Consider the following 12,886-nt stretch of genomic DNA (forward strand, 5'->3'; position numbering starts at 1 on the left):
TCTGAATTAACCAATTTACAAGCATTCAATCCTAACCCACCAGGGAGGAAACCTCCAAAGCAATGGTCTTTAACCTCCCTCACCAGACCTTCAAACTGTTTGTGAGATTGGCAGTGGCGTGTTCCCCTGCAAGTTAGGGCTAATGGTGGGGGTTGTAAATTACATGATTGCTCTAAAGACACATTTAGACACCCAGAACCCCTCTCAGCAACCTCTGGCTGTGCAAATTGCTTTCCCCAAACCCTTGGGAGTTTGAGCAAACACTTACTCCCTGGAGGGGATAAATGGATGATTAATGGACTTTGGGATCTCAGCCTCAGGTGAAGGCAAGCATCCAAACCCAATATAGGGATTTAAGTAAAAAATCTACATAACAGTTTAATTCCTAGCCACATTCCCAACTTGTACAAACCGCTGGCATCTTGCCTCTTCCCATAGATGCTGGAGCTCCTTCCCTGAGAAATCACAAGAGCATCACAAGAGGAGAGATTTAATAATTACAGCAGGCAGAAGTTTCTGGAGTTTTCATCTTAGTCAGTTCAAAATATTTTCTAATTTCACCGTGATTTCTTCTTAGAGCCCTGGGTGTGCAGGAAGATATTTCTTTACAAACATGTGAGGGATTTCTCTAATGATTTTGGTTATTAATTTATAGCTTCATGGCATGGTGGTCAGAGACTATACAAATCACCAAAGAACCAGTTCTTTATGTACACTCCTGGAACTCTACTTATTAAACATCTTTCTGTAACTTTTCAGTGCAGTACAGCACCAAAAGGGAATTGCATGAAACACGAATGTACCACTCAGCAAATTATTATATCACAAATATCTGAGAAACTACAATCCAGGTCAAGAGATCTGGCATTGCCAGCAAACCAAAATCACCCTTATGCCTTTACCTAGTCACTGCTATGAGCCACCTCAGCAAGTCTAGCCAGTATTTTGACTTTTAACACTGTAATTGTGCGTGCTTGTGAATTTCATGGCACATGATAAATGCAGTCATTATAGCACATAGTCTTATAATCTAGCTTTCTTTCGGCAACATTATGTTTTTCACTTATACCTCTTCTTTTTTTGTTGTTTGTTAGCTGAGTTCATGTATATTCATTACTGAATAATATTTCAATTTGTGTAGATATACTGCAAATTTTGTACATTCTATTTCTGATGGACACTTCAGTAGTTTCTGGTCCTGAAGTATTAAAAATGTTACTGTGGAGAACATTCATATACATGTCCTTCGATTCACATGTGTATGCATTTAGGGCTATACTGGCTGGATTATCTTTGTTACTTTTTCTTCCCTTATGGCATTGTTTGTAGTGACAGTGGATAACCTACTCTTTTTTGTGATCTCGGAGGGGGGGGTGGCTTTCAATATTTCATGATTAAGTGCAATGGTTTGGGTGGGCTTTTATTTTTTTTTTAATTTTTTAAAAAAAGATTTATATATTTCCTTGAGAGAGAGAGAGACAGAGACAGAGAGGGATCGCACACTCACGAATGGGGGGAGGGGCAGAGGGAGAGAATTTTCAAGCAGACTCCCCTCTGAGCCTGGAGCCCAAGGCGGGGCTTGATCTCACAACCCATGAGGTCATGACCTGAGCCAAAACCAAGAGTAGGATGCTTAACCGAATGAGCCACCCAGGTGCCCCTGTTTCTGTAGACTTTTCAAAGATATTCTGAGTGGTTTAACAGAGTTCTCTATTATTCCTAGTTTGCTTAGAGGTTTTATCATATTTTTATTTAAAATAAAGTTCCGACGTTATTGGCATATAATTGACATATAACATTGTGTAAATTTAAATAACATGATGATTTGATACACACACATATGTGAAATGATTACTACAATAAAGTTAGTTAACAACTCCTTCACAGCACATAATTACAGTGTTTTGGTGAGAAAATGTAAGATCTTTTTTTTTTTCCTCTTAGCAACTTTCAAATATATGTAACAGTATTGTTAACTATAATCACCGTGCTGAATATTGGAGCTCCAGAACTTTTTCATCTTATAACTGAGAGTGTGCATCCTTTGACCAACATCTCCCCACATCCCCCACCCCCCAGAACTTGGCAAGCACCATCTACTGTCTGCTTCTGTGTTTGGTTTTGTTTTAGATGCCACATGTAAGTGAGATCATACAGTATTTGTCTTTGCCTGTGTGATTTATTTCACTTAGCATAATGCCCTCAAGGTCCTTCCATGTTGTCACAAATGGCAGGATTTCCCTCATTGCTATGACCGAATAATATCCCACTATAAAACCTTTTATATCCACTCATCTGTCCATGGACACTTAGGTTGTTTCCAAGTTTTGGCTATTGTGCATAGTACTGAAATGAACATGGGGATGCAGATACCTCTTTGAGATGGTGATTTTGTTTCCTTCAGATATAAACTCAGAAGCAGAACTGCTGGATCATATGGTGGCTCCATTTTTAACTTTTTGAGGAACCTCCACATTGTTTTCCATAGCTCCTGTACCAGTTTACATTCCCACCAACAGTGCACAAGGCTTCCCTTTTCTCCACATTGTTGGATGTTTAGTTTTTAAAAATCAAATTCATGAAGTACGTTCTTCTGCATCTATAGGGAATATAACAAGTTTTTCTCCTTCATACATTAATTCCGTGAAATACATTTATTTTTCAAGTGCTAAACCACTCCATTTCTAGGATAGTCCTGACTTTCTTGTGATATATTATCCTTTTAACACATATAACTGGATTTGTTTTCCTAGTGTTTTATTCATGATTTTTCCTTCTATGCTTGTGTGAAAGATTGGCTTGTACACTTCATCTCTTATAATGTTCTTATAACATTAAGGCTTCATAGAATGAGATCAGAAGTGACTCCTCTTGTTTCTATTTCCTGCCAAGTTGGTAAAATTGACATTATTCCTTCATAAAAGTTTTGTAGAATTAATTGGTGGGGTCATCAGAATATGGACATTTGTTGTTATTGTTGTTGTTGTTGTTGTTTTCATCAAATTTCACATATTTGGTATTTTGAGGATAATTTGTTGTTTTTGTGTCATCTGTCTTTTCTTGAAATTTGTACATTACATCTAAACCTTCAAATTTATTTACATACAGCTGCAGGTGATTTCGACTAATGATCTTTTAATATCTTCATTGTCCATAGCTATGTCTCCTCACTTGTTCCAGGCATTGGTTTTTAGATAACATCTCTCTTTTTCTTTCAGGCCCACAAGGATGATGATCAATTGTGTTGTCCTTCTGAAGAACCAACTGTGGCTATTTTGTTTTATCTTTAACTTATTAATGCCATTGTCCTTATTTCATTTCTTCTGCTGTCTTCGAGTTTAATCTGCTGTTCTATTAAATTTGTGAAATAGATGCGCAGGTTATCTATTTTTATTGCCTTTCTTTTTTTGTAGTATACACATTAAAGCATTATCTCACAAGTTTTCATTAATATTCAGGTAAAATATATGTATTTTAAATTTCATCAACCTTTTCTTCTTTGAGCTCTGGGTTAAATATCCTCTAAGGAAGGATATTTCTTAATTTAAAAGTCCATGGGGGATTTTCTCGTTATCACTGGTTATGAATTTAAAACTTCATGGCTTGTAGTCAGGGAATCTAGTCATTATTATTTCACTGCCTCAAAATTTGCTGAGACCCGCTTTATGGTCAACATGTGGTCAGTTTGGGGAAATATCAATAGCACGTGAAAAGACTATGTATCCTGCCATTGTTGAGTGCACTGATAGAAATGTATTCATTCAACGAGGCTAGCATTACCCCCATGCCAAGACCAAACAAAGACACCACAACAAGAGAGAATGGGTGTCTCTGATTAACATAGATGCAAAAATCCTCAGCAAAATATTAGCACACCAAATCTCACAATACATTAAAAAAATCAATCACCACGATCAAGTGGGATATATTCCCAGGATGCAAAAACAGTCCAATATTTGCAAATTAATCAACATGATACATCAAATCAATAAGAGAAAAGTTTAAAAACCATATGATCCTTTCAACAGATGCAGAGAAAGCATTTGACAAAATACAAATCCATTCATGATAAAATCCCTCAACAAAGTAAGGTTAGAGGGAACATACCTCAACATAATAAAGGGCTTATAGGACAAACCTACAGTCAACATCACACTCAATGGGAAATACTGAAAGACTTTCCCCTAACGTCAGGAACAAGATGAAGATGTCCACTCTCACCACTTTTATCCAACCCGGTACCGGAAGTCCTAGCCACAGCAATCAGACAACAAAAAGAAAGACAAGGCATCCAAATCCATAAGGAAGAAGTAAAACTTTCACATTTGCAGATGACATGATATGATATATGGAAAACCTGAAAGGCTCCACCAAAAAACTGCTAGAACTAATGAACAAATTCAGTAAAGTCCCAGGATACAAAATCAATGTACAGAAATCTGTTGTGTTTCTATACGCTAATAACGAAGCAGCAGAAAGAGAAGTTGAGAAAACCATCCCATTTACAGTTGCACCAAAGGAATAAAATACCCAGGAATAAAGAACCAAAAAGGTGAAAGACCTGTACTTCTGAAAACTACTCTGAATTCAAGTTCTATTACAGTGCAGTAGTAATCAAAACAGTATGGTACTGGTACAAAAATAAGAGACACAGATCAGTGGAACACAATGGAAAGTGCAGAAATTAACCTACGGTTGTATGGTCAAGTAAAGTATGACAAACATGGTGAGAGTATACAATGGGGGAAAAGACAGTCTGTTCAACAAATGGTGTTGGGAAAACTGGACAGCTACATGCAAAAGAATGAAACTGGACTGCTTTCTTAGCCCATACACAAAAGTAAACTCAAAATGGATTAAAGGCCTAAATGAGAGACCTGAAACCATAAAAATGCTGCAAGAGAGCACAGGCAGTAATGCCTGTGACATTAGTCAGAGCAACATTTTTCTAGACATGTCTCCTGAGGCAAGGAAAACAAAAGCAAAAATAAACTATCAGGACTACATCCAAATAAAAAGGTTCTGCACAGCAAAGGAAACAATCAACAAAACTAAAAGGCAACCTACTGAACAGGAGAAAATATTTGCAAATGATCTAGCCAATGAGGGGTTAATAGCCAAGCTCTATAAAGAACTTCTACAAATCAACACCTGAAAACCAAATTTAAAAATCCAATTTAAAAATGGTCAGAAGACATGAACAGACATTTCTCCAAAGAAGACATCCAGATGCCAACAGACACGTGAAAAGATACTCAACATCCCTTACCATCAGGGAAATGCCCATCAAAACTACAATGAAATATCACCTCACACCTGTCAGAATGGCTAAACAACACAGGAAACAACAGGTGTTGGTGAGGACGTGGAGAAAGGGGAACCTTCTTGCACTGTTGGTGGGAACGCAAGCTGGGGCAGCCATTCTAGAAAACAGTATGGAGGTTCCTCACAAAGTTAAGGGTAGAACTACCATATGATCCAGCAATCAGACGACTGGATGTTTACACCAAACATACAAGAACACTAATTCAAAGGGATCCTTAACCCACAGTTATAGGTGTTATAAAGCTATGTTTATTGCAGCATTACTCACAATTGCCAAATTATGGAAGCAGCAAAGGAGCAAAGGAAACAAAAGAGCAAAGGAAAAAGCGAGCGAGTGAGCAAGAGAGAGAGAGAGAGGAAGAGAGAAACCAAGAAAGAGACTCTTAACTATAGAGAACAGACTGATGGTTACCAGAGAGGAGATCAATGAGAGGATGGTAAAAATAGGTGACGGGGATTAAGAGCACACTTATCATGATGAGCACTGAGTAATGTACAGAATTGTGGAATCACTATATTGTACACCTGAAACTAATATAAGAGTGCATGTTAACTACACTGGAATTAAAATTACAAAACTATATATATATGTGTGTGTGTGTGTGTGTATATATATATATATATATATATATATATATATATATATATATATATATATATATATATATATATATATATATATATATATATATATATATATATATAGCCAAGTTTCTTCATTGTATTTTTCAAAATTTTATAACTTGGCAATTTTTATCAAAATGTTCTGTCAGTCACTGAGAAAAGTGTTTGAAAACCTCCCACTGTGATTAGGGATTCACATATATGTCCTAGCAGCTCTGTCAAGGTTTGCATTATATTTTGAGACCATGTTATTGAGTGCAAACAGGCTCATAACTTTTATTTCCCTGGTGAGTTGGAACTGTTGTGATTATTAAGTATCCATCTTTACCTATTGTAATGCTTCTTTGCCTAAAAGGTCAAAGTTTCTGATGTAAATAGAGGTACACCAGCTTGTCTTTATTAATATTTTAAGGTGTATGTTTTTCTAATTTGCAATGTTGAAATTTTCCGTATAGTTATAGCTGAAGTACATCCTTGTAAGCAGCATGTGGTTGATTTCCGTCTTCTTCTCCTCCTTACCCCTCCCTCATCCTGCTCCTTTCCCTCCTCCTCATCCTTCTGCCTCCAGACTGTTAACCTTTGTCTTTTAATTGGAGTATTCACCTTTAAAGGGATTATCGACACATTCAGGTTTATATCTACCACCTTACTATTTTCTATTTCTCCCGCTTGTTTGTGCTCTTTTATCTCTTAGGTTTTGCCTTCTTTTGGATTAGTTTTAAAATTTGTCTATTTTCCACCTCTATCACCTTGATAGACATTCACCTTTTCATTGTTCTTTTAGTGGTTATATGGAGACTACTACATGCATTTTATTTATTTTATTTTATTTTTTATTTTTAAAGATTTTATTCATTTATTCGACAGAGATAGAGACAGCCAGCGAGAGAGGGAACACAAGCAGGGGGAGTGAGAGAGGAAGAAGCAGGCTCATAGCGGAGGAGCCTGATGTGGGGCTCGATCCCATAACGCCGGGATCACGCCCTGAGCCGAAGGCAGACGCTTAACCGCTGTGCCACCCAGGCGCCCCACTACATGCATTTTAACTTGTCAAAGTCTAATATAAATTGATCCTTTATGTCATCACAGAAAATGTAACTACCTTAGAACACTTAGTGCACATTTACCCTCTCCTTACTTTAATATTATGGCTGCCAATTTCATCACTCGTAGTTAGACACACACAAACACACATGGTTTTAACCTCAAAAGACATTATTATTTTGAGTATCATTTTATAAAACCAGTATCATTTAAATATACCCACACATTTATCCTATACGTCACTCTTCCTTACTTCCTTTTCTTTAAGTTTGATCAGGGGTGGTTCTTTTTCTGTTTAGAGAGTACACGTTAAGTACTTCCTTTAGAGCAGATGTGCAGGTGAAACATCCCTTTTCTAATTTAAATTAATAGATTTTAATGTTTACCTCAGTTTTGTGCTTAGAACAGAATTGTTTGGAAAGCAGAGGCTTCCTGCACACTCCTTCTCCCCACCACCTGCAGTCTGCTCTTGGTTTCCGCTATCTTCTATTACTGTGGTCCATCCGTTACAAGTGATGAATCAATCAATATTGATTCATGATTGTTAAAATCCATAGTTTACATCCCGGTTCCCTCTTTGTGTTGTATTATGACAAATGTATAATGACGGATCTATCATTACTGTAACATAGAGAATACTTTCACTGTCCTCAGACTCCCTTTTGCTCCATTTATCCTTCCTTCCTTCACTCCCCCCAGATCCTGGCAAGCATTGATCTTTTTAGGGTTTCCATAGTCTTGCCTTTTCTGACATATCATATGTGGTAGTTGGCATCATACAATAGGTAGACTTTTCTTCTTCCATGCTGCAATGCGCTTTTAGGTTCCTGAATGTCTTTTTGCAACCCGGTAGCTCTTTTGTTCTTATCCCTGAACATGGACATTATATGGGTGTGCCACAGTTTATCCACTTAACTCTTGCAGGTCGTCTTCTGTTTCAGCTTTACTGAGCTATGGTTGACAAGTAGTAATTGCATATATTTAGGTGATATAATGTAATGTTTTAATAAATGCAGTGGAATGACTACCATCACCAAACTAAGTAGCATATTTACTTTTTTTTCTTTTTAGTGGTGAGAACACTTGGTATGTACTCTCTCAGCAAATTTCAATTATATAATACGTTGTTATGTACTGTAGTCACCATGCTGTAAATGATTGCATTCATGTTTTAACAATTATGAATAAAGCTGCTATAAATTTTTGTGTGCAGGTTTCAGAGTGGACAAATGTTTTCAACTCACTGCGGTAACTACCAAGAAGCATGATGTCTGGATCATATAATAGGAATATGAAACATTCATTGTTTTGTTTGTCTGAAAATGTCTTTATTTCCCCTTTATTTCCCCTTCATCTTGAAGGGTATTTTTCCAGGTTATAGAGCCCTAAGTTGGCAGTTATATTCCTTCATCACTTTGAATATATCATCCTGCAGACTTCTGGACTTCCTTGTTTATGTTGAAAGTGAATTGTCACTCCCATTGTCCTGTTCTGAAGCCCATGCCTTTATTTACCCTGGTTGCTCTCATGATGTTCTCTTTCTTTGCTTTTGTTTGTTTGTTTGTTTTGTTTTGACAATGTAAGTTTAACAGATGTTTACTTTAGAATTATCTTGCTTGCGACTCTTAGTTCTCCTTGAGTCTTGAGCAAGCTGTCATTCATCAGCTTTGGAAACACCATTCCCTTATCTGTTCAAATATTGCCTAGGCATTTTTCTCTGTTGTCTCATCACTTAACTCCAGTTAAAATATGTTACACCTGTGTTAGCCTCTGCATGCACTGATTCTCTTCCTACCCATTCTGTATATTCCATCATCTTTTCTCTATATATTTTATTCTGGATATTTTTATTTGATCCATCATCTAATGCACCAATCTTTCTTCACCATGTGTTACCTTTTGAAAATGTATCCAATACAATTCTTGCTTTCAGATACTTTCTATATGTAAAACAGCTATTTATTTTTTGTTCTGTTGAGACACACGTTACGTTCAATAAACTATACCTACATAAGTGTACAGCTTGGCGATTTTTGACAAACTGAAACATGTGTATAACTACCACCAATGTCAAGATAGAGAACATTTCCAGTGCTCTAGAGTTCCCTCCTGTGCCTTCCAAGTCATTCTCCTTGCTCCGCCTCCAGCCCTGGGCAACCACCAAGCTCCCCTGACTCCTTTGAGTTTTAACTTCTCAAGAATTATATGCCAAATGAATCAGAGAGCATGCAGTACAGTTTCCAGTCTTCCATGTAATACTTTTGATACACCCAAGCACTGCGTATGTTGGCGGTTTGTTCCCTTTTGATACTTTGTATGGATATTCCACAGTTTGCTGTCCATTCACCAACTGATGGACATTTGGGATGTTTTTGGTTGGGGGTCATTACGAATAAAGCTGCTACAAACATTCACATATGGGGTTGGTGTGGACATATGCTTTTCTTTTTCTGAATTGAATGCCTAGGGGTGAAATGACTGGACTACGTGGTACTTGCATGCTTAACTTAGTAAGAAACTGCCAAACCTTTTGAAAAGTGCCTAGACTTTACACTAACATGGATGAAAACCATACCTTACCAGGCCTTGTCATCATTGTCAGCCATTTGGATGTAGCCCTTCTAGTAGTTGTGGTATGCTATCTCCTTTCGGTTTTAAGTTTCCTTTTCTTGTTGACTAGTAATTTTAAACAATTTTACATGTGTTTAATTACCTTACATGTATCGTCTTTAGGGAAATGTCTGTGCAAGTATTTTGCCTATGTTTAGAACAAGTTATGTGTACCCTTGATTGACTTGAAAGAGATTTTTATATATACGGATATACAAGAATGTTCTGTATTATGTAAGTGTTTTCCCTCTCTGGGACCAGATTTTCTTTTCTTTTCTTTTTTAATTTAAATTCAATGAGCCAAGGTATAGAACATCATTGGTTTTTGATATCATGTTCAATGATTCATCCATTCAGTGTAACACCCAGTGCTCATCACATCACGTGCCCTCCTCAATGGCCATCACCCAGTTATCCCATCCCTCTGTCCATCTCCCTTTCTGCAACCCTCAGTTTGTTTCCCAGAGTCAAGAGTCTCATATGGTTTGTCTCCCTCTCTGATTTCTTCCCATTCAGTTCGCCCCCACCCCTATTGTCCTTATGCACTATTCCTTAATGTTCCACATATGAGTGAAACCATATGATAATTGTCTTTCTCTGCTTGACTTATTTCACCTAGCATAATACCCTCCAGTTCCATCCATGTTGATGTAAATGGTAGCTATTCATCCTTTCTGATGGCTGAGTAATATTCCGTTGTACATAGGGGCCACATCTTCTTTATCCATTCATCTGTTGAAGGGCATCTCGGCTCCTTGCACAGTTTGGCTATTGTGGACATTGCTGCTATGAACGTTGGGGTGCATGTGCTCCTTCTTTTCACTACATCTGTACCTTTGTGGTAAATACCCAGTAGTGCAACCCTACGACCCAGCAATTGCACTATCGGATTTTATTTTCTTAACAAGATCTTCCAAAGGGCAAGTTTTAATTTGCCTTTTGAATTTTTTTATAAAGGCAGTTTACCACTGTTTTCTTTTTTTGTTCATGCTTTTTGTGTTGTAAGAAGTCTGATTTAACTCCAGTTAACAGAGGTTTTTCTCCTGTTATCATAACAAGTTTTATACGCTTATTATCCATTTTGGGTTATATTTGCATGTGATTTGAGGTAATGTGAAATTCCGTTGTTTTCCACATACATATTAAATGTTTCTTAAATTATCTATTGAAAGCCAGTTTTCCCTCATTGGATCACGTGAGCTCCATTGTTGAAAATCAATTGCCCATACATGTGTACATCTATTCCTGGACTTCCTATTTGTTTTCCATTTATTTATATGCCCATATTTATGCCAGTACCACACTATCTTGATGATTGTAGCTTTATAGTAACTTACGAAGTTAGGCAGCATGAGAAATCCAAATATATGCTTCTCTTTCTCGATTGCTTTGGCTATTTGAATCCTTTGTATGGCAGCAAAAGTTGTATAATCACCTTGCTGCTTTTTAGTCATTTGAATTGCTATGAATCAATAGGTCAATGTGGGGAGAATTTACATCTTGGCAATATTGAGTCTTAAAATCTATACACATCATCTATCTCTTCATTCATTGAGATCGTTTCAAATTTCTCTCAGCAATGCTGACTGTGTTACGTTTTGCAGCTTCACATGTATTTTGTTATAGTCACCCTAAGAAGTTCATGTTCTGCATGTATTGTAAATGATATTTTTTAATTCCAATTGTTTATTTTTAGAATAGATAACTATAATCCATTTTTGTTTATTGACCTCAGGTTCTGCAACCTTGCTTATCTCACAAGCAGTTTCTAAATATTTTTCAAACGAGTGTTCTTTTAGGACTTTCTATGTATATGATCATATCACCCATGAACGAAGTCAATTCTACTTCTTTCTTTCCACCTTGTATGCCTTTTTAAATTGATTTTCAAATCCTGCCTTAATGCACTAAGTCAGACTGCCAATTGGTGCTGATTAGGAAGAGTGAGAGATCTTAGAGGGGAAGCTTTCAGTTTTTAACAATGAAGTATCTTTTAGGGGTACTGGGGTGGCTCAGATGGCTAAGCATCTGCTTTCGGCTCAGGTCTTGATCTCCAGGTCCTGGGATTGGGCTCCTGGCTCAGGCTCAGCGGGGAGTCTGCTTCTCCCTCTGCTTCTCCTCCCTGCTCTCTCTCTCTCTCTCTCTCTCTCTCTGTCTGTCTCTCACAAATAATTAAAATCTTTAAAACAAACAAACAACCCCCCCCCCAAAAAACAGTGAAGTATGTTTTAGATGACCTTTATCAGGTTGAGGAAGTTTTTTCCATTCCTGGTTTCCAGATAATTTTTAATCTGAATAGGTGTTAAACTTCGTTGAATGCCTTTTCTGAATTATATGAATCGCATATTGCAGCTATCATAAATGACCACATACTTTATGGCTTAAAACAACACGAGTGTGTTATCTTACAGCTCTGGAGGTCAGAAGTCTAAAACGGGTCTTACAAGGCCAATGGCCTGTATCTATGTGTCTACGGTGTTATGTTCGTCTGAGACCCCTAGGGGAGAAATTGTTCCTTGCCTTTTCTATCCTCTAAAGGCCACCTCTATTCCTGGGCTCCTGCCCCTTTCTCTATATTCAAGGCCAGCAGCATAACACCTTCCAATCACTCTCCTCTCTGACCCCTGCCTCTGTTTTCACATCTCCTTCCCTTCACTGTCAGGTTCCTGCTCCCCCTTTCTAAGGACCTTTGTAATTCATTGGTCCACCCAGGTCATCCAGGATAATCTCCACACCTCTCCACACCTCGAGATGCTCAACTTAATCACATCTGCAAAGCACCTTCTGCCATGGAAAGCAACAAATTCACAGTTTTCAGGGGTTAATGCATGAATATATGGGGATGCCATTATTCTGTCTATGACCTGCATCCATTTAGATGATGCTACGGTTCTCTTACTAGATTACACATCCATTAATAACGCTATGTTTGAGAGAACCTACATTTTAAGAGACACCTCATTTTGTCATAAAGAATTGCTTTCATATATGGCTGGTTTCAATTTACTAACGTGTGCTAACATTTTTTGTGTCTATGTTTTCGAGGGATATTGATTCGCAGTTATATTTTCTTGTAATGCCCTTGTCTGGTTTTGGCACAAGGACACTTCTTTTAATTCATTCATTCATTCATTCATTCACTCATTTATTTACTTTAATTTATAATAATATTTTTATTATATTATGTAAGTCACCACACAGTACATCCCTGGTTTTTGATGTAAAGTTCCATGATTCATTAGTTGCGTATAACACCCAGTGCACCATGCAATACGTGCCCTCC

The sequence above is a fragment of the Ursus maritimus genome (genome assembly GCF_017311325.1).
Source record: "Ursus maritimus isolate PB19 chromosome X unlocalized genomic scaffold, ASM1731132v1 scaffold_X1, whole genome shotgun sequence".
Classification (NCBI taxonomy): domain Eukaryota; kingdom Metazoa; phylum Chordata; class Mammalia; order Carnivora; family Ursidae; genus Ursus; species Ursus maritimus.